This window comes from Heterodontus francisci, chromosome 22 (genome assembly GCF_036365525.1).
Source record: "Heterodontus francisci isolate sHetFra1 chromosome 22, sHetFra1.hap1, whole genome shotgun sequence".
NCBI classification, from domain to species: Eukaryota; Metazoa; Chordata; class Chondrichthyes; order Heterodontiformes; family Heterodontidae; genus Heterodontus; species Heterodontus francisci.
In genome coordinates this window covers 27,391,943-27,409,763 of record NC_090392.1, presented here as the reverse complement: position 1 = coordinate 27,409,763, position 17,821 = coordinate 27,391,943, and positions in this window count along the sequence as shown.

The window sequence follows — 17,821 nt, the reverse complement described above, 5'->3', positions numbered from 1 at the left end:
GAGAGTGTCAGAGAGTGATAGAGAGTGTCACAGAGTGTCAGAGAGTGATACGGAGTGTGAAAGAGAGTGTCTGAGAGTGTCACAGTGTGTCAGAGAGTGTCAGAGAGTGATGGAGAGTGATAGAGAGTGTCAGAGAGTGTCATTGAGTGATAGAGATTGCCAGAGAGCATCAGAGAGTGATAGAGAGTGATAGAGAGTGTCAGAGAGTGTCAGAGAGTGATAGAGAGTGATAGAGAGTGTCAGAGAGTGATAGAGAGTGTCAGAGAGTGATAGAGAGTGATAGAGAGCTTCACAGAGTGTCAGAGAGTGTCAGAGTGTGTCAGAGAGTGATAGAGAGTGATAGAGACTGTCAGAGAGTGTCATAGAGTGATAGAGAGTGTCAGAGTGTGTCAGAGAGTGATAGAAAGTGATTGATTATGTCAGAGAGTGTCAGAGAGCGATAGAGAGTGTCGGAGAGTGATAGAGAGTTTCAGAGATTGATAGAGAGTGTCTGAGAGTGTCTGAGAGTGACAGACAGTGAAAGAGAGTGTCTGAGAGTGTCAGTGAGTGTCAGAGAGTGATAGAGAGTGTCTGAGAGTGTCAGTGAGTGATAGAGAGTGTTAGAGAGCCTCTGAGAGTGTCAGAGAGAGTCAGAGAGTGATAGAGAGTGTCAGAGAGTGATAGAGAGTGTCAGAGAGTGATAGAGAGTGATAGAGAGCCTCTGAGAGTGTCAGAGTGTGTCAGAGTGTGTCAGATAGTGTCAGAGAGTTTCAGAGTGTGTCAGAGTGTGTCATAGAATGATAGAGAGGGATAGAGAGTGTCACAGAGTGTCATTGAGTAAGAGAGAGTGTCAGAGAGTGTCGGAGAGTGATAGAGAGTGATAGAGAGTGTCAGAGAGTGTCAGAGCGTGATAGAGAGTGATAGAGAGTTTCAGAGAGAGATAGAGAGTGTCAGAGAGTGTCAGAGAGTGATACGGAGTGTGAAAGAGAGTGTCTTCGAGTGTCAGAGAGTGTTAGAGAGTGATGGAGAGAGATATAGAGAGTGTTACAAAGTGTCATGGAGTGATAGAGAGTGTCAGAGTGCGTCAGAGATTGATAGAGAGTGATAGAGAGTGTCAGAGAGTGTCAGAGAGTGATAGAGAGTGTCAGAGAGTGTCAGAGAGTGATAGAGAGTGATAGAGAGTGTCAGAGAGTGATAGAGAGTGTCAGAGGGTGTCAGAGAGTGATAGAAATTGATAGAGTGTCAGAGAGTGATAGAGAGTGTCAGAGGGTGATAGAGAGTGATAGAGAGTGTCAGAGAGTGTCAGAGAGTGATAGAAAGTGATTGATTATGTCAGAGAGTGTCAGAGAGCGATAGAGAGTGTCGGAGAGTGATAGAGAGTTTCAGAGAGTGTCTGAGAGTGTCTGAGAGTGACAGACAGTGAAAGAGAGTCTTTGAGAGTGTCAGTGAGTGTCAGAGAGTGATAGAGAGTGATAGAGAGTGTGAGAGAGTGTTAGAGAGTGTCAGAGAGTGTCAGAGAGTGATAAAGAATGATAGAGAGTGTCTGAGAGTGTCAGAAAATGTCAGAGTGTGTCAGAGAGTGTCAGTGAGCGAACGAGAGTGATAGAGAATGTCAGAGAGTGTCAGAGAGTGTCAGAGTGTGTCAGAGAGTGATGAAGAATGTTAGAGAGTGTCAGAGAGTGATAGAGAGTGATTGAGTGTGTCTGAGAGCGCCAGAGAGTGTCAGAGCGTGATAGAGAGTGTCTGAGAGTTATAGAGAGTGTCTGAGAGCGTCAGAGAGTGTCAGAGAGTGATAGAGAGTGATAGGGAGCGTCAGAGATTGTCATAGAGTGATAGGGAGTGACAGAGTGTGTCACAGAGTGCTTGAGTGTGTCAGAGAGTGTCAGATAGTGATAGAGAGTGATAGAGAGTGTCACAGAGTGTCATTGAGTGATAGAGAGTGTCAGAGAGTGATAGAGAGTGATAGAGAGTGTCAGAGAGTGTCAGAGAGTGATAGAGAGTGATAGAGAGTGTCAGAGAGTGATAGAGAGTGTCACAGAGTGTCAGAGAGTGATACGGAGTGTGAAAGAGAGTGTCTGAGAGTGTCAGAGTGTGTCAGAGAGTGTCAGAGAGTGATGGAGAGTGATAGAGAGTGTCAGAGAGTGTCATTGAGTGACAGAGATTGCCAGAGAGCGTCAGAGAGTGATATAGAGTGATAGAGAGTGTCAGAGAGTGTCAGAGAGTGATAGAGAGTGATAGAGAGTGTCAGAGAGTGATAGAGAGTGTCAGAGAGTGATAGAGAGTGATAGAGAGCTTCACAGAGTGTCAGAGAGTGTCAGAGTGTGTCAGAGAGTGATAGAGAGTGATAGAGACTGTCAGAGAGTGATAGAGAGTGATAGAGAGTGTCAGAGTGTTTCAGAGTGTGTCAGAGAGTGATAGAGAGTGATAGAGAGTGATAGAGAGCGTCAGAGAGTGTCACAGCGTGATAGAGAGGGATAGAGAGTGTCAGAGTGCGTCAGAGAGTGATAGAGAGTGATAGAGACTGTCAGAGAGTGTCATAGTGTGATAGAGAGTGTCAGAGTGTGTCAGAGAGTGTTAGAAAGTGATTGATTATGTCAGAGAGTGTCTGAGAGTGTCAGAGTGTGTCAGAGAGTGTCAGAGAGTGTCAGAGAGTGATAGAGAGTGACAGAGATTTTCAGAGAGTGTCATTGAGTGATAGAGAGTGTCAGAGAGTGATAGAGAGTGATTGAGTGTGTCTGAGAGCATCAGAGAGTGACAGAGAGTGATAGAGAGTGTCTGAGAGTGTCTGAGAGTGATGGAGAGTGTCTGAGAGTGTCAGTGAGTGTCAGAGAGTGACAGAGTGTCAGAGAGTGATAGCGAGTGTCTGAGAGTGACAGAGAGTGACAGAGAGTGTCAGAGAGTGTCAGAGAGTGATAGAGAGTGTCAGAGATTGACAGAGAGTGTCTGAGAATGTCAGAGAGTGATAGAGAGTGTCAGAGAGTGATAGAGAGTGTCTGAGAGTCTCAGAGAGTGAGAGAGAGTTTCTGAGAGTGTCAGATAGTGTCAGAGAGTGATAGAGAGTGTCAGAGAGTGATAGAGATTGATAGAGATTGTCAGAGAGTATCAGAGAGTGATAGAGAGTGATAGAGAGTGCCAGAGAGTGTCAGAGAGTGATAGAGAGTGATAGAGAGTGTGAGAGAGTGATAAAGAATGATAGAGAGTGTCTGAGAGTGTCAGAAAGTGTCAGAGTGTGTCAGAGAGTGTCAGAGAGTGATAGAGAGTGTCAGAGAGTGATAGAGAGTGTCTGAGAGTGTCTGAGAGTGACAGAGAGTGTCTGAGAGTGACAGCGAGTGTCTGAGAGGGTCAGTGAGTGTCAGAGTTTGATAGAGAGTGATAGAGAGTGATAGAGAGTTTCAGAGTGTGTCATTGAGTGATAGAGAGCGTCAGACAGTGTCAGAGTGTGATAGAGTGTTTCAGAGAGTGTCAGAGATTGTTCGAGAGTGTAAGAGAGTGATAGAGAGTGATCGAGAGTGTCAGAGAGTGATAGAGAGTGTCTGAGAGTGTCTGAGAGCGTCAGACAGTGTCAGAGAGTGTCTGAGAGCATCAGAGAGTGTCAGGGAGTGTCTGAGTGTGTCAGAGAGTGTCTGAGAGCGTCAAAGAGTGTTTGAGTGTGAACGAGAGTGATAGAGAGTGTCTGAGAGGGTCTGAGAGTGACAGAGAGTGTCTGAGAGTGTCAGTGTGTGTCAGAGAGTGATAGATAGTATCAGAGAGTGATAGCGAGTGTCTGAGAGTGACAGAGTGCGTCTGAGAGTGTCAGAGAGTTTCAACGAGTGTCAGAGAGTGACAGAGAGTGTCAGAGAGTGATTGAGAGTGTCTGAGAATGTCAGAGAGTGATAGAGAGTGTCAGAGAGTGATAGAGAGTGTCTGAGAGTCTCAGAGAGTGAGAGAGAGTTTCTGAGAGTGTCAGATAGAGTCAGAGAGTGATAGAGAGTGACAGAGAGTGATAGCGAGTGTCTGAGAGTGACAGAGAGTGTCAGAGAGTGTCAGAGAGTGTCAGAGAGTGATAGAGAGTGTCAGAGAGCGACAGAGAGTGTCTGAAAATGTCAGAGAGTGATAGAGAGTGTCAGAGAGTGATAGAGAGTGTCTGAGAGTCTCAGAGAGTGAGAGAGAGTTTCTGAGAGTGTCAGATAGTGTCAGAGAGAGAGTGATAGAGAGTGATAGAGAGTTTCAGAGAGTGAATTAGTGTGTCAGAGAGTGTTAGAGAGTGATACAGAGTGATAGAGAGTACCTGAGACTGTCTGTGAGTGTCAGAGAGTGTCAGAGAGTGACAAAGGGTGATAGAAAGTGTCTGAGAGTGTCAGAGAGTGATAGAGAGCGTCAGAGAGTGATAGAGTGTGTCTGAGAGTCTCAGAGAGTGAGAGAGAGTTTCTGAGAGTGTCAGATAGAGTCAGAGAGTGATAGAGAGTGACAGAGAGTGATAGAGAGTGTCTGAGAGTGATGGAGAGTGTCTGAGAGTGTCAGTGAGTGTCAGAGAGTGACAGAGTGTCAAAGAGTGATAGCGAGTGTCAGAGAGTGTCAGAGAGTGTCAGAGAGTGATAGAGATTGATAGAGAGTGTCAGAGAGTGTCAGAGAGTGACAGAGAGTGTCTGAGAGTGTCAGAGAGTGATGGAGAGTGTCAGAGAGTGATAGTGAGTGTCAGAGAGTCTCAGAGAGTGAGAGAGATTTTCTGAGAGTGTCATATAGTGTCAGAGAGTGATAGAGAGTGTCAGAGAGTGATAGAGATTGTCAGAGAGTATCAGAGAGTGATAGAGAGTGATAGAGAGTGTCAGAGAGTGTCACAGAGTGTCTGAGTGTGTCAGAGAGTGTCAGAGAGTGATAGAGAGTTACAGAGAGTTTCAGAGTGTGTAATTGAGTGATAGAGAGTGTCAGAGAGTGTCAGAGTGTGTCAGAGTGTGATAGAGAGTGTCAGAGAATGTCAGAGAGTGATAGAGAGTGTCAGAGAGTAATAGAGAGTGATAGAGAGTGATAGAGAATGTCAGAGAGTGTCAGAGAGTTTCAGAGTGTGTCAGAGAGTGATGAAGAATGTTAGAGAGTGTCAGAGAGTGATAGAGAGTGATTGAGTGTGTCTGAGAGCGTCAGAGAGTGTCAGAGCGTGATAGAGAGTGTCTGAGAGTTATAGAGAGTGTCTGAGAGTGTCTGAGAGCGTCAGAGAGTGTCAGAGAGTGATAGAGAGTGATAGGGAGCGTCAGAGATTGTCATAGAGTGATAGGGAGTGTCAGAGTGTGTCACAGAGTGTCCGAGTGTGTCAGAGAGTGTCAGATAGTGATAGAGAGTGATAGAGAGTGTCACAGAGTGTAATTGAGTGATAGAGAGTGTCAGAGAGTGATAGAGAGTGATAGAGAGTGATAGAGAGTGTCAGAGTGTGTCAGAGAGTGATAGAGAGTGATAGAGAGTGTCAGAGAGTGATAGAGAGTGTCACAGAGTGTCAGAGAGTGATACGGAGTGTGAAAGAGAGTGTCTGAGAGTGTCAGAGTGTGTCAGAGTGTGTCAGAGAGTGATGGAGAGTGATAGAGAGTGTCAGAGAGTGTCATTGAGTGATAGAGATTGCCAGAGAGCGTCAGAGAGTGATAGAGAGTGATAGAGAGTGTCAGAGAGTGTCAGAGAGTGATAGAGAGTGATAGAGAGTGTCAGAGAGTGATAGAGAGTGTCAGAGAGTGATAGAGAGTGATAGAGAGCTTCACAGAGTGTCAGAGAGTGTCAGAGTGTGTCAGAGAGTGATAGAGAGTGATAGAGACTGTCAGAGAGTGTCATAGAGTTTTAGAGAGTGTCAGAGTGTGTCAGAGAGTGATAGAAAGTGATTGATTATGTCAGAGAGCGTCAGAGAGCGATAGAAAGTGTCGGAGAGTGATAGAGAGTTTCAGAGAGTGATAGAGAGTGTCTGAGAGTGTCTGAGAGTGACAGACAGTGAAAGAGAGTGTCTGAGAGTGTCAGTGAGTGTCAGAGAGTGATAGAGAGTGTCTGAGAGTGTCAGTGAGTGATAGAGAGTGATAGAGAGCCTCTGAGAGTGTCAGAGAGAGTCAGAGAGTGATAGAGAGTGTCAGAGAGTGATAGAGAGTGATAGAGAGCCTCTGAGAGTGTCAGAGTGTGTCAGAGTGTGTCAGATAGTGTCAGAGAGTTTCAGAGTGTGTCAGAGTGTGTCATAGAGTGATAGAGAGGGATAGAGAGTGTCACAGAGTGTCATTGAGTAAGAGAGAGTGATAGAGATTGTCAGAGAGTATCAGAGAGCGATAGAGAGTGATAGAGAGAGTCAGAGAGTGATAGAGAGTGATAGAGAGTGTCAGAGAGTGATAGAGAGTGATAGAGAGTTTCAGAGAGTGTCATTGAGTGATAGAGATTGCCAGAGAGCGTCAGAGAGTGATAGAGAGTGATAGAGAGTGTCAGAGAGTGTCAAAGAGTGATAGAGAGTGATAGAGAGCTTCACAGAGTGTCAGAGAGTGTCAGAGTGTGTCAGAGAGTGTTAGAGAGTGATAGAGACTGTCAGAGAGTGATAGAGAGTGTCAGAGTGTTTCAGAGTGTGTCAGAGAGTGATAGAGAGTGATAGAGAGTGATAGAGAGCGTCAGAGAGTGTCACAGAGTGATAGAGAGGGATAGAGAGTGTCACAGAGTGTCAGAGAGTGTCTGAGAGTGTCAGAGTGTGTCAGAGAGTGTCAGAGAGTGAAAGAGAGTGACGGAGATTTTCAGAGAGTGTCATTGAGTGATAGAGAGTGTCAGAGAGTGATAGAGAGTGATAGAGAGTTTCAGAGAGTGATTGAGTGATTGAGTGTGTCTGAGAGCATCAGAGAGTGACAGAGAGTGATAGAGAGTGTCTGAGAGTGATAGAGAGTGTCTGAGAGTGATGGAGAGTGTCTGAGAGTGTCAGAGAGTGACAGAGTGTCAGAGAGTGATAGCGAGTGTCTGAGAGAGACAGAGAGTGGCAGAGAGTGTCAGAGAGTGTCAGAGAGTGATAGAGAGTGTCAGAGAGTGACAGAGAGTGTCTGAGAATGTCAGAGAGTGATAGAGAGTGTCAGAGAGTGATAGAGAGTGTCTGAGAGTCTCAGAGAGTGAGAGAGAGAGTTTCTGAGAGTGTCAGATAGTGTCAGAGAGTGATAGAGAGTGTCAGAGAGTGATAGAGAGTGATAGAGATTGTCAGAGAGTATCAGAGAGCGATAGAGAGTGATAGAGAGAGTCAGAGAGTGATAGAGAGTGTGAGAGAGTGATAGAGAGTGATAAAGAATGATAGAGAGTGTCTGAGAGTGTCAGAAAGTGTCAGAGTGTGTCAGAGAGTGTCAGAGAGTGATAGAGAGTGATAGAGAGTTTCAGAGTGTGTCATTGAGTGATAGAGAGTGTCAGACAGTGTCAGAGAGTGATAGAGTGTTTCAGAGAGTGTCAGAGAGTGTTCGAGAGTGTAAGAGAGTGATAGAGAGTGATCGAGAGTGTCAGAGAGTGATAGAGAGTGTCTGAGAGTGTCTGAGAGCGTCAGACAGTGTCAGAGAGTGTCTGAGAGCATCAGAGAGTGTCAGGGAGTGTCTGAGTGTGTCAGAGAGTGTCTGAGAGCGTCAAAGAGCGTTTGAGTGTGAACGAGAGTGATAGAGAGTGTCTGAGAGGGTATGAGAGTGACAGAGAGTGTCTGAGAGTGTCAGTGTGTGTCAGAGAGTGATAGATAGTATCAGAGAGTGATAGCGAGTGTCTGAGAGTGACAGAGAGTGTCCGAGAGTGTCAGAGAGTTTCAGCGAGTGTCAGAGAGTGACAGAGAGTGTCAGAGAGTGATTGAGAGTGTCTGAGAATGATAGAGAGTGATAGAGATTGTCAGAGAGTATCAGAGAGTGATAGAGAGTGATAGAGAGTGCCAGAGAGTGTCAGAGAGTGATAGAGAGTGATAGAGAGTGTGAGAGAGTGATAGAGAGTGATAAAGAATGATAGAGAGTGTCTGAGAGTGTCAGAAAGTGTCAGAGTGTGTCAGAGAGTGTCAGAGAGTGATAGAGACTGTCAGAGAGTGATAGAGAGTGTCTGAGAGTGTCTGAGAGTGACAGAGAGTGTCTGAGAGTGACAGCGAGTGTCTGAGAGGGTCAGTGAGTGTCAGAGTTTGATAGAGAGTGATAGAGAGTGATAGAGAGTTTCAGAGTGTGTCATTGAGTGATAGAGAGTGTCAGACAGTGTCAGAGTGTGATAGAGTGTTTCAGAGAGTGTCAGAGAGTGTTCGAGAGTGTAAGAGAGTGATAGAGAGTGATCGAGAGTGTCAGAGAGTGATAGAGAGTGTCTGAGAGTGTCTGAGAGCGTCAGACAGTGTCAGAGAGTGTCTGAGAGCATCAGAGAGTGTCAGGGAGTGTCTGAGTGTGTCAGAGAGTGTCTGAGAGCGTCAAAGAGCGTTTGAGTGTGAACGAGAGTGATAGAGAGTGTCTGAGAGGGTCTGAGAGTGACAGAGAGTGTCTGAGAGTGTCAGTGTGTGTCAGAGAGTGATAGATAGTATCAGAGAGTGATAGCGAGTGTCTGAGAGTGACAGAGAGTGTCCGAGAGTGTCAGAGAGTTTCAGCGAGTGTCAGAGAGTGACAGAGAGTGTCAGAGAGTGATTGAGAGTGTCTGAGAATGTCAGAGAGTGATAGAGAGTGTCAGAGAGTGATAGAGAGTGTCTGAGAGTCTCAGAGAGTGAGAGAGAGTTTCTGAGAGTGTCAGATAGAGTCAGAGAGTGATAGAGAGTGACAGAGAGTGATAGAGAGTGTCTGAGAGTGATGGAGAGTGTCTGAGAGTGTCAGTGAGTGTCAGAGAGTGACAGAGTGTCAGAGAGTGATAGCGAGTGTCTGAGAGTGACAGAGAGTGTCAGAGATTGTCAGAGAGTGTCAGAGAGTGTCAGAGAGTGATAGAGAGTGTCAGAGAGTGACAGAGAGTGTCTGAGAATGTCAGAGAGTGATAGAGAGTGTCAGAGAGTGATAGAGAGTGTCTGAGAGTCTCAGAGAGTGAGAGAGAGTTTCTGAGAGTGTCAGATAGTGTCAGAGAGAGAGTGATAGAGAGTGATAGAGAGTTTCAGAGAGTGAATTAGTGTGTCAGAGAGTGTTAGAGAGTGATACAGAGTGATAGAGAGTATCTGAGACTGTCTGTGAGTGTCAGAGAGTGTCAGAGAGTGTCAGAGAGTGAGAAAGGGTGATAGAAAGTGTCTGAGAGTGTCAGAGAGTGATAGAGAGCGTCAGAGAGTGATAGAGAGTGTCTGAGAGTCTCAGAGAGTGAGAGAGAGTTTCTGAGAGTGTCAGATAGAGTCAGAGAGTGATAGAGAGTGACAGAGAGTGATAGAGAGTGTCTGAGAGTGTCAGTGAGTGTCAGAGAGTGACAGAGTGTCAGAGAGTGATAGCGAGTGTCAGAGAGTGTCAGAGAGTGATAGAGAGTGATAGAGAGTGTCAGAGAGTGTCAGAGAGTGACAGAGAGTGTCTGAGAATGTCAGAGAGTGATAGAGAGTGTCAGAGAGTGATAGTGAGTGTCAGAGAGTCTCAGAGATTGAGAGAGAGTTTCTGAGAGTGTCAGATAGTGTCAGAGAGTGATAGAGAGTGTCAGAGAGTGATAGAGAGTGATACAGATTGTCAGAGAGTATCAGAGAGTGATAGAGAGTGATAGAGTGTGTCAGAGAGTGTCAGAGAGTCTCAGAGAGTGACAAAGGGTGATAGAAAGTGTCTGAGAGTGTCAGAGAGTGATAGAGAGCGTCAGAGAGTGATAGAGAGTGTCTGAGAGTCTCAGAGAGTGAGAGAGAGTTTCTGAGAGTGTCAGATAGAGTCAGTGAGTGATAGAGAGTGACAGAGAGTGATAGAGAGTGTCTGAGAGTGTCAGTGAGTGTCAGAGAGTGACAGAGTGTCAGAGAGTGATAGCGAGTGTCAGAGAGTGATAGAGAGTGTCTGAGAGTGTCAGTGAGTGTCAGAGAGTGTCAGAGAGTGTCAGAGAGTGATAGAGAGTGATAGAGAGTGTCAGAGAGTGTCAGAGAGTGACAGAGAGTGTCTGAGAATGTCAGAGAGTGATAGAGAGTATCAGAGAGTGATAGTGAGTGTCAGAGAGACTCAGAGAGTGAGAGAGAGTTTCTGAGAGTGTCAGATAGTGTCAGAGAGTGATAGAGAGTGTCAGAGAGTGATAGAGAGTGATAGAGATTGTCAGAGAGTATCAGAGAGTGATAGAGAGTGATAGAGAGTGTCAGAGAGTGTCACAGAGTGTCTGAGTGTGTCAGAGAGTGTCAGAGAGTGATAGAGAGTTACAGAGAGTTTCAGAGTGTGTCATTGAGTGATAGAGAGTGTCAGAGAGTGTCAGAGTGTGTCAGAGTGTGATAGAGAGTGTCAGAGAATGTCAGAGAGTGATAGAGAGTGTCAGAGTGTAATAGAGAGTGATAGAGACTGATAGATAATGTCAGAGAGTGTCAGAGAGTGTCAGAGAGTGATAGAGAGTGTCAGAGAGTGACAGAGAGTGTCTGAGAATGTCAGAGAGTGATAGAGAGCGTCAGAGAGTGATAGAGAGTGTCTGAGAGTCTCAGAGAGTGAGAGAGAGTTTCTGAGAGTGTCAGATAGAGTCAGAGAGTGATAGAGAGTTTCAGAGAGTGAATTAGTGTGTCAGAGAGTGTTAGAGAGTGATACAGAGTGATAGAGAGTATCTGAGACTGTCTGTGAGTGTCAGAGAGTGTCAGAGAGTGACAAAGGGTGATAGAAAGTGTCTGAGAGTGTCAGAGAGTGATAGAGAGCGTCAGAGAGTGATAGAGAGTGTCTGAGAGTCTCAGAGAGTGAGAGAGAGTTTCTGAGAGTGTCAGATAGAGTCAGAGAGTGATAGAGAGTGACAGAGAGTGATAGAGAGTGTCTGAGAGTGTCAGTGAGTGTCAGAGAGTGACAGAGTGTCAGAGAGTGATAGCGAGTGTCAGAGAGTGTCAGAGAGTGTCAGAGAGTGATAGAGAGTGATAGAGAGTGTCAGAGAGTGTCAGAGAGTGACAGAGAGTGTCTGAGAATGTCAGAGAGTGATAGAGAGTGTCAGAGAGTGATAGTGAGTGTCAGAGAGATTCAGAGAGTGAGAGAGAGTTTCTGAGAGTGTCAGATAGTGTCAGAGAGTGATAGAGAGTGTCAGAGAGTGATAGAGAGTGATAGAGATTGTCAGAGAGTATCAGAGAGTGATAGAGAGTGATAGAGAGTGTCAGAGAGTGTCACAGAGTGTCTGAGTGTGTCAGAGAGTGTCAGAGAGTGATAGAGAGTTACAGAGAGTTTCAGAGTGTGTCATTGAGTGATAGAGAGTGTCAGAGAGTGTCAGAGAGTGACAAAGGGTGATAGAAAGTGTCTGAGAGTGTCAGAGAGTGATAGAGAGCGTCAGAGAGTGATAGAGAGTGTCTGAGAGTCTCAGAGAGTGATAGAGAGTTTCTGAGAGTGTCAGACAGTGTCAGAGAGTGATAGAGAGTGACAGAGAGTGATAGAGAGTGTCTGAGAGTGTCAGTGAGTGTCAGAGAGTGACAGAGTGTCAGAGAGTGATAGCGAGTGTCAGAGAGTGTCAGAGAGTGTCAGAGAGTGATAGAGAGTGATAGAGAGTGTCAGAGAGTGTCAGAGAGTGACAGAGAGTGTCTGAGAATGTCAGAGAGTGATAGAGAGTGTCAGAGAGTGTTAGTGAGTGTCAGAGAGTCTCAGAGAGTGAGAGAGAGTTTCTGAGAGTGTCAGATAGTGTCAGAGAGTGATAGAGAGTGTCAGAGAGTGATAGAGAGTGATAGAGATTGTCAGAGAGTGTCAGAGAGTGATAGAGAGTGATAGAGAGTGTCAGAGAGTGTCACAGAGTGTCTGAGTGTGTCAGAGAGTGTCAGAGAGTGATAGAGAGTTACAGAGAGTTTCAGAGTGTGTCATTGAGTGATAGAGAGTGTCAGAGAGTGTCAGAGTGTGTCAGAGTGTGATAGAGAGTGTCAGAGAATGTCAGAGAGTGATAGAGAGTGTCAGAGAGTAATAGAGAGTGATAGAGACTGATAGATAATGTCAGAGAGTGTCAGAGAGTGTCAGAGAGTGATAGAGAGTGTCAGAGAGTGACAGAGAGTGTCTGAGAATGTCAGAGAGTGATAGAGAGTGTCAGAGAGTGATAGTGAGTGTCAGAGAGTCTCAGAGATTGAGAGAGAGTTTCTGAGAGTGTCAGATAGTGTCAGAGAGTGATAGAGAGTGTCAGAGAGTGATAGAGAGTGATACAGATTGTCAGAGAGTATCAGAGAGTGATAGAGAGTGATAGAGAGTGTCAGAGAGTGTCAGAGAGTCTCAGAGAGTGACAAAGGGTGATAGAAAGTGTCTGAGAGTGTCAGAGAGTGATAGAGAGCGTCAGAGAGTGATAGAGAGTGTCTGAGAGTCTCAGAGAGTGAGAGAGAGTTTCTGAGAGTGTCAGATAGAGTCAGAGAGTGATAGAGAGTGACAGAGAGTGATAGAGAGTGTCTGAGAGTTTCAGTGAGTGTCAGAGAGTGACAGAGTGTCAGAGAGTGATAGCGAGTGTCAGAGAGTGATAGAGAGTGTCTGAGAGTGTCAGTGAGTGTCAGAGAGTGTCAGAGAGTGTCAGAGAGTGATAGAGAGTGATAGAGAGTGTCAGAGAGTGTCAGAGAGTGACAGAGAGTGTCTGAGAATGTCAGAGAGTGATAGAGAGTATCAGAGAGTGATAGTGAGTGTCAGAGAGACTCAGAGAGTGAGAGAGAGTTTCTGAGAGTGTCAGATAGTGTCAGAGAGTGATAGAGAGTGTCAGAGAGTGATAGAGAGTGATAGAGATTGTCAGAGAGTATCAGAGAGTGATAGAGAGTGATAGAGAGTGTCAGAGAGTGTCACAGAGTGTCTGAGTGTGTCAGAGAGTGTCAGAGAGTGATAGAGAGTTACAGAGAGTTTCAGAGTGTGTCATTGAGTGATAGAGAGTGTCAGAGAGTGTCAGAGTGTGTCAGAGTGTGATAGAGAGTGTCAGAGAATGTCAGAGAGTGATAGAGAGTGTCAGAGTGTAATAGAGAGTGATAGAGACTGATAGATAATGTCAGAGAGTGTCAGAGAGTGTCAGAGAGTGATAGAGAGTGTCAGAGAGTGACAGAGAGTGTCTGAGAATGTCAGAGAGTGATAGAGAGCGTCAGAGAGTGATAGAGAGTGTCTGAGAGTCTCAGAGAGTGAGAGAGAGTTTCTGAGAGTGTCAGATAGAGTCAGAGAGTGATAGAGAGTTTCAGAGAGTGAATTAGTGTGTCAGAGAGTGTTAGAGAGTGATACAGAGTGATAGAGAGTATCTGAGACTGTCTGTGAGTGTCAGAGAGTGTCAGAGAGTGACAAAGGGTGATAGAAAGTGTCTGAGAGTGTCAGAGAGTGATAGAGAGCGTCAGAGAGTGATAGAGAGTGTCTGAGAGTCTCAGAGAGTGAGAGAGAGTTTCTGAGAGTGTCAGATAGAGTCAGAGAGTGATAGAGAGTGACAGAGAGTGATAGAGAGTGTCTGAGAGTGTCAGTGAGTGTCAGAGAGTGACAGAGTGTCAGAGAGTGATAGCGAGTGTCAGAGAGTGTCAGAGAGTGATAGAGAGTGATAGAGAGTGTCAGAGAGTGTCAGAGAGTGACAGAGAGTGTCTGAGAATGTCAGAGAGTGATAGAGAGTGTCAGAGAGTGATAGTGAGTGTCAGAGAGACTCAGAGAGTGAGAGAGAGTTTCTGAGAGTGTCAGATAGTGTCAGAGAGTGATAGAGAGTGTCAGAGAGTGATAGAGAGTGATAGAGATTGTCAGAGAGTATCAGAGAGTGATAGAGAGTGATAGAGAGTGTCAGAGAGTGTCACAGAGTGTCTGAGTGTGTCAGAGAGTGTCAGAGAGTGATAGAGAGTTACAGAGAGTTTCAGAGTGTGTCATTGAGTGATAGAGAGTGTCAGAGAGTGTCAGAGAGTGACAAAGGGTGATAGAAAGTGTCTGAGAGTGTCAGAGAGTGATAGAGAGCGTCAGAGAGTGATAGAGAGTGTCTGAGAGTCTCAGAGAGTGATAGAGAGTTTCTGAGAGTGTCAGACAGTGTCAGAGAGTGATAGAGAGTGACAGAGAGTGATAGAGAGTGTCTGAGAGTGTCAGTGAGTGTCAGAGAGTGACAGAGTGTCAGAGAGTGATAGCGAGTGTCAGAGAGTGTCAGAGAGTGTCAGAGAGTGATAGAGAGTGATAGAGAGTGTCAGAGAGTGTCAGAGAGTGACAGAGAGTGTCTGAGAATGTCAGAGAGTGATAGAGAGTGTCAGAGAGTGTTAGTGAGTGTCAGAGAGTCTCAGAGAGTGAGAGAGAGTTTCTGAGAGTGTCAGATAGTGTCAGAGAGTGATAGAGAGTGTCAGAGAGTGATAGAGAGTGATAGAGATTGTCAGAGAGTATCAGAGAGTGATAGAGAGTGATAGAGAGTGTCAGAGAGTGTCACAGAGTGTCTGAGTGTGTCAGAGAGTGTCAGAGAGTGATAGAGTTACAGAGAGTTTCAGAGTGTGTCATTGAGTGATAGAGAGTGTCAGAGAGTGTCAGAGTGTGTCAGAGTGTGATAGAGAGTGTCAGAGAATGTCAGAGAGTGATAGAGAGTGTCAGAGAGTAATAGAGAGTGATAGAGACTGATAGATAATGTCAGAGAGTGTCAGAGAGTGTCAGAGAGTGATAGAGAGTGTCAGAGAGTGACAGAGAGTGTCTGAGAATGTCAGAGAGTGATAGAGAGTGTCAGAGAGTGATAGAGAGTGTCTGAGAGTCTCAGAGAGTGAGAGAGAGTTTCTGAGAGTGTCAGATAGTGTCAGAGAGAGAGTGATAGAGAGTGATAGAGAGTTTCAGAGAGTGAATTAGTGTGTCAGAGAGTGTTAGAGAGTGATACAGAGTGATAGAGAGTATCTGAGACTGTCTGTGAGTGTCAGAGAGTGTCAGAGAGTGTCAGAGAGTGACAAAGGGTGATAGAAAGTGTCTGAGAGTGTCAGAGAGTGATAGAGAGTGTCAGAGAGTGATAGTGAGTGTCAGAGAGTCTCAGAGAGTGAGAGAGAGTTTCTGAGAGTGTCAGATAGTGTCAGAGAGTGATAGAGAGTGTCAGAGAGTGATAGAGAGTGATAGAGATTGTCAGAGAGTATCAGAGAGTGATAGAGAGTGATAGAGAGTGTCAGAGAGTGTCACAGAGTGTCTGAGTGTGTCAGAGAGTGTCAGAGAGTGATAGAGAGTTACAGAGAGTTTCAGAGTGTGTCATTGAGTGATAGAGAGTGTCAGAGAGTGTCAGAGAGTGTCAGAGTGTGTCAGAGTGTGATAGAGAGTGTCAGAGAATGTCAGAGAGTGATAGAGAGTGTCAGAGAGTAATAGAGAGTGATAGAGAGTGATAGAGAATGTCAGAGAGTGTCAGAGTGTGTCAGAGAGTGATGAAGAATGTTAGAGAGTGTCAGAGAGTGATAGAGAGTGATTGAGTGAGTCTGAGAGCGCCAGAGAGTGTCAGAGCGTGATAGAGAGTGTCTGAGAGTTATAGAGAGTGTCTGAGAGTGTCTGAGAGCGTCAGAGAGTGTCAGAGAGTGATAGAGAGTGATAGGGAGCGTCAGAGATTGTCATAGAGTGATAGGGAGTGTCAGAGTGTGTCACAGAGTGTCTGAGTGTGTCAGAGAGTGTCAGATAGTGATAGAGAGTGATAGAGAGTGTCACAGAGTGTCATTGAGTGATAGAGAGTGTCAGAGAGTGATAGAGAGTGATAGAGAGTGATAGAGAGTGTCAGAGAGTGTCAGAGAGTGATAGAGAGTGATAGAGAGTGTCAGAGAGTGATAGAGAGTGTCACAGAGTGTCAGAGAGTGATACGGAGTGTGAAAGAGAGTGTCTGAGAGTGTCAGAGTGTGTCAGAGTGTGTCAGAGAGTGATGGAGAGTGATAGAGAGTGTCAGAGAGTGTCATTGAGTGATAGAGATTGCCAGAGAGCGTCAGAGAGTGATAGAGAGTGATAGAGAGTGTCAGAGAGTGTCAGAGAGTGATAGAGAGTGATAGAGAGTGTCAGAGAGTGATAGAGAGTGTCAGAGAGTGATAGAGAGTGATAGAGAGCTTCACAGAGTGTCAGAGAGTGTCAGAGTGTGTCAGAGAGTGATAGAGAGTGATAGAGACTGTCAGAGAGTGTCATAGAGTGATAGAGAGTGTCAGAGTGTGTCAGAGAGTGATAGAAAGTGATTGATTATGTCAGAGAGTGTCAGAGAGCGATAGAGAGTGTCGGAGAGTGATAGAGAGTTTCAGAGAGTGATAGAGAGTGTCTGAGAGTGTCTGAGAGTGACAGACAGTGAAAGAGAGTGTCTGAGAGTGTCAGTGAGTGTCAGAGAGTGATAGAGATTGTCTGAGAGTGTCAGTGAGTGATAGAGAGTGATAGAGAGCCTCTGAGAGTGTCAGAGAGAGTCAGAGAGTGATAGAGAGTGTCAGAGAGTGATAGAGAGTGTCAGAGAGTGATAGAGAGTGATAGAGAGCCTCTGAGAGTGTCAGAGTGTGTCAGAGTGTGTCAGATAGTGTCAGAGAGTTTCAGAGTGTGTCAGAGTGTGTCATAGAGTGATAGAGAGGGATAGAGAGTGTCACAGAGTGTCATTGAGTAAGAGAGAGTGTCAGAGAGTGTCGGAGAGTGATAGAGAGTGATAGAGAGTGTCAGAGAGTGTCAGAGAGTGATAGAGAGTTTCAGAGAGAGATAGAGAGTGGCAGAGAGTGTCAGAGAGTGATACGGAGTTTGAAAGAGAGTGTCTTCGAGTGTCATAGAGTGTTAGAGAGTGATGGAGAGAGATATAGAGAGTGTTACAAAGTGTCATGGAGTGATAGAGAGTGTCAGAGTGCGTCAGAGATTGATAGAGAGTGATAGAGAGTGTCAGAGAGTGTCAGAGAGTGATAGAGAGTGATAGAGAGTGTCAGAGAGTGATAGAGAGTGTCAGAGAGTGTCAGAGAGTGATAGAGAGTGATAGAGAGTGTCAGAGTGATAGAGAGTGTCAGAGGGTGTCAGAGAGTGATAGAAAGTGATAGAGAGTGTCAGAGAGTGATAGAGAGTGTCAGAGGGTGATAGAGAGTGATAGAGAGTGTCAGAGAGTGTCAGAGAGTGATAGAAAGTGATTGATTATGTCAGAGAGTGTCAGAGAGCGATAGAGAGTGTCGGAGAGTGATAGAGAGTTTCAGAGAGTGATAGAGAGTGTCTGAGAGTGTCTGAGAGTGACAGACAGTGAAAGAGAGTCTTTGAGAGTGTCAGTGAGTGTCAGAGAGTGATAGAGAGTGATAGAGAGTGTGAGAGAGTGATAGAGAGTGATAGAGAGCCTCTGAGAGTGTCAGAGTGTGTCAGAGTGTGTCAGATAGTGTCAGAGAGTTTCAGAGTGTGTCAGAGTGTGTCATAGAGTGATAGAGAGGGATAGAGAGTGTCACAGAGTGTCATTGAGTAAGAGAGAGTGTCAGAGAGTGTCGGAGAGTGATAGAGAGTGATAGAGAGTGTCAGAGAGTGTCAGAGAGTGATAGAGAGTTTCAGAGAGAGATAGAGAGTGGCAGAGAGTGTCAGAGAGTGATACGGAGTTTGAAAGAGAGTGTCTTCGAGTGTCATAGAGTGTTAGAGAGTGATGGAGAGAGATATAGAGAGTGTTACAAAGTGTCATGGAGTGATAGAGAGTGTCAGAGTGCGTCAGAGATTGATAGAGAGTGATAGAGAGTGTCAGAGAGTGTCAGAGAGTGATAGAGAGTGATAGAGAGTGTCAGAGAGTGATAGAGAGTGTCAGAGAGTGTCAGAGAGTGATAGAGAGTGATAGAGAGTGTCAGAGTGATAGAGAGTGTCAGAGGGTGTCAGAGAGTGATAGAAAGTGATAGAGAGTGTCAGAGAGTGATAGAGAGTGTCAGAGGGTGATAGAGAGTGATAGAGAGTGTCAGAGAGTGTCAGAGAGTGAT